Consider the following 3,688-nt stretch of genomic DNA (forward strand, 5'->3'; position numbering starts at 1 on the left):
CCTGACAGGCAGCTCACCGTGACCTTCTCTTTATTCAGCCTGGTGAGCGGGACGTCAGTGTGTCTGACAATAGAGTCACCTATTACAAGAGTATCAGGTGTGTTATTCAGCCTTAAGGGCTGTGGCTGCTTGGCACACTGACTTTGTGGGCTATGTGTTGTGAGTGTTTTGTTTTGAGGTAGCGTTTGCTTGGATGTCTGCTTTGGAGGTCTCTGTTGCTTAGGCAGATTTTTATTTAGAGTAAATGTACAGATTTTCTTGCATTGGCCGGGAATCGAACCCTGGTCAACTGTTTGAAAGGCAGCTATACTCACCACTATACCACCAATGCTACAAAAGTTAGTACTAAGCTAACTGCCCTTGCGAGCCATTTTAAGCATAGCCAATTATCCCTTGTGAGACTCGAACCCCGCACCTTGTGTTTGTAAGGCAAACACCTTAATTATTAGGCCACCCTCCCAACCCAGACCTTTATTGATCTGTCAAAAGCATTTGATATGGTTAACCACACCTTACTTATAACCATACACAAAAACCTGTCACTAGACACTATAGCTATGCAATGGTTTCAATCCTACTTAATCAACAGGCAGCAGGCTGTTCTATGGGAAGAAAACTTATCTTCCCACCTCCCAATTGCCCTTGGTGTCCCACAAGGCTCCATATTAGGTCCTCTTCTATTTTCTATTTTTATAAATGACCTACATTCTGCAATACCTCAAGCTACCTGTATCCAATACGCAGATGATTCCACATTAATATGCTCTGCCATTTCTCCAGCAGACCTACAGTACCTAACCCAAAACATGTTTAATACAGTCGAACAATGGCTACTGCACTGATGTCTCATCTTGAACCTCAAAAAAAAACCTGCTACTTTTCACTCCTACCTGTAGGGCCCTCCCTCTTAATTTTAATGTTACATCAAGCAATGGTACTATCATATCTCCTGATACTACTACAAAACTACTTGGTGTACTAACAGACAACAACCTTACCTATGATTCCCATATTAACAGTACTATAAAAACAGTCAACAAACAATTGGGTTCCCTCTACAGGATAAAACCCTTTTTGACCCCACTAGCCAGGACCATTATTGCCCATATCCACTTAATCTCTACCCTTCTTTATGCCTCCCCTATATATACTAAACTATGTAAAAGCAACTTGAACAAGCTGGCTATGTCCTACAACAATATTGCCAATTTGCAACTGGGTCTACCTACAGAACCCATTATTGTAACACTCTTCAACAACTAGGATGGTTAGAGTTGCCAAATCTACTACTATTCAACCAACTAACAGTTGCCCACAAAATCCTATAACATCCTACTAATACACCAATAGTTACAAACCTTATCACCCCCTATAATAACCTCAAGACCCTACGCTCATCAAATAGACTACTTGTACAAATAAGTAAAACTAACAATTTGGCTGGTGATTCTCTGTTCTCTAACAGTGTTGGTAAAACCTGGAATTCCCACCCCAGTAACCTAACCTCCCTTTACTCAATAAACCTATTTAAATGCAAACTGAAGCCATACTTTAAATCACAGTGGTTATGCCCCAGTACTAACCCTGATTTTACCATGACCCCCCATTAATATTCCAAAACGTGCACACTGATTGGCCAGCGTGCACGTTGTAAATCGACTTATACTAATGGAAAAAGGTCCGGTCGCCTGACTTTTCCATTAGTATAAGTCTTTAAACACTGTCTCGCTATGTTAAAAGAGTTTAAAATAGCGACACAGGTTTAAAAAAAGCAACGGAGATCTCCGTTGCTTTTTTTAAAGCTGTCTCGCTATGTTAAACTCCTTTAACATAGCGACACAGTGTGTAAAAATCAACGGAGATCTTGCTTTCTCCGTTGCTTTTTTTTTTAATCTGTCTCGCTATGTTAAATGGGTTTAACATAGCGAGACAGCTTTATAATAAGCAACGGGGATGTCCATTGCTTATTTTAAATCTGTCTCGCTATGTTAAACCCATTTAACATAGCGAGACGTTTAAAAAGCAACGGAGAAAGCAAGCTCTCCGTTGCTTTTTACTGTTTCGCTATGTTAAATGGGTTTAACATAGCGAGACAGCTTTAAAATAAGCAACGGACATCTCCGTTGCTTATTTTAAAGCTGTCTCGCTATGTTAAACCCATTTAACATAGCAAAACAGTAAAAAGCAACAGAGATCTTGCTTTCTCCGTTGCTTTTGGCCACAGCTCTGATGTACAGCGAGGCATGCACAGTACATCAGAACTGCTGATACCAGCCAGCTGCGGAAGGGCAGCAAAGAGGCATTATACAATGCCATTATTTAAGAAAAGTAATTATTTCTTTTCTTAAATAATGTCATAGTATAATAGCAATAACCCGCTTCTGGGTGTGGGTAATTGGGCATTTACCCACGGTTGTCTTTGTTTGGTCCCGGGCTGCCCTCGACCAAACCACGCCAACTGTGGGTAAATCCCGCATTACCCACACCCAGCCGTGGGTTATTGCTATATTAACTACCTCACTTATCTCTGGTTATTAATCTCCATACCTGTATAAGCTAGTTACTTTTCTATGAACAAGAAAGAGAGTGTGAATTAACTGTTTAAGGTGTTATTAGAGATTTCTTGTATGACTAACCATAGCTGACAACTACTAATATTCTGTAAGCAGAATCACAAGGAATGGCAAAAATCTGTTTTGTACCTGCATTTGTAGAATGTCATTTACTGTAAATATTACTGTGTGTTGTGGAGCTTTTCTCCCTAGTCCTCCACTGAAAATGGACATATATCCAGTTGGACTAGCCCGGTCAACAAATGTAAAATAAATAAATAAAATAAATAGTGCCTTCTGTGAAAATTGCCACCCAGGCTAATTACTCCCTTGATAAGACAACCCTAAGATCTGGTAACATATGTAAACAGTCAACTGATCTTTGACTAACATATGGACAAGGCAGAAAAAAGTCATTCTATGTCACCCAACTTATAAGTAACAGCATGGCATCTGGGTCCTAGGAAGTCACAGCATCACTTTATTTGGCTCTTATCAGACCCATCATTCAGTATAATACCCCCTTGGCATGTGCATGAGCAGATATATGCAACAGCTGCAATGCCCGCAAAAGTTCCTTCCTATTAGAATCCAGGCTATAAACACATTATCCTATATGGATCACCTTAAAGCCCTATCTCTGTACTTTGTCTCCTTCATGTTACTTACATGCTGTCTATGTCTGTCATATAAGGCATTCTCAGATCCAGATTTGATGGACCTTTTGCACATCCATAAAATGAACAACATCAGAACCACTAGATCCAGGGATTTAAATTTTGCTTGTGACATAAGACATGTTGGTGAGACAGATATATGTCTCAGGGGATCCCCGTGCTCTGGATCAGGCGATCCATACATGTGAAGTAGAGTCCACCCCTAACACTATACAAACATAACCCTGACCAATGGCTGGAAAACTGGAAATTCACCCATGGTCTTCCCCCATGTCCCTGGTAGAGAGAGACAGACAGTAATGCCAAAACTAACATACCCCCTCATATAACATCTAGAAATTTACTAACTAATATACACCCTCTTAATAAACACCCATGACACATAGGGACACGGCTGGGTTGGATTGCACAGCTAGGCTTATAAAGGCCCTGGTTGTCATTAGCCTAGTATATGACTAT

The 3,688-nt window shown here is 40.4% G+C and overlaps 1 non-coding gene across 1 annotated transcript; it reads right to left on the bottom strand.

Annotated features, from left to right (window-relative positions):
• Positions 1-259: 259 nt before the first annotated feature.
• On the bottom strand, positions 260-331 carry TRNAE-UUC. The gene has a single exon. It is a non-coding gene; the product is annotated as a tRNA-Glu (tRNA).
• Between the last annotated feature and the right edge of the window lie 3,357 nt (positions 332-3,688).

Source organism: Protopterus annectens, chromosome 16.part0 (assembly GCF_019279795.1).
Source record: "Protopterus annectens isolate FY-2018-M chromosome 16.part0, PAN1.0, whole genome shotgun sequence".
In the NCBI taxonomy this organism is placed as follows: domain Eukaryota; kingdom Metazoa; phylum Chordata; order Ceratodontiformes; family Protopteridae; genus Protopterus; species Protopterus annectens.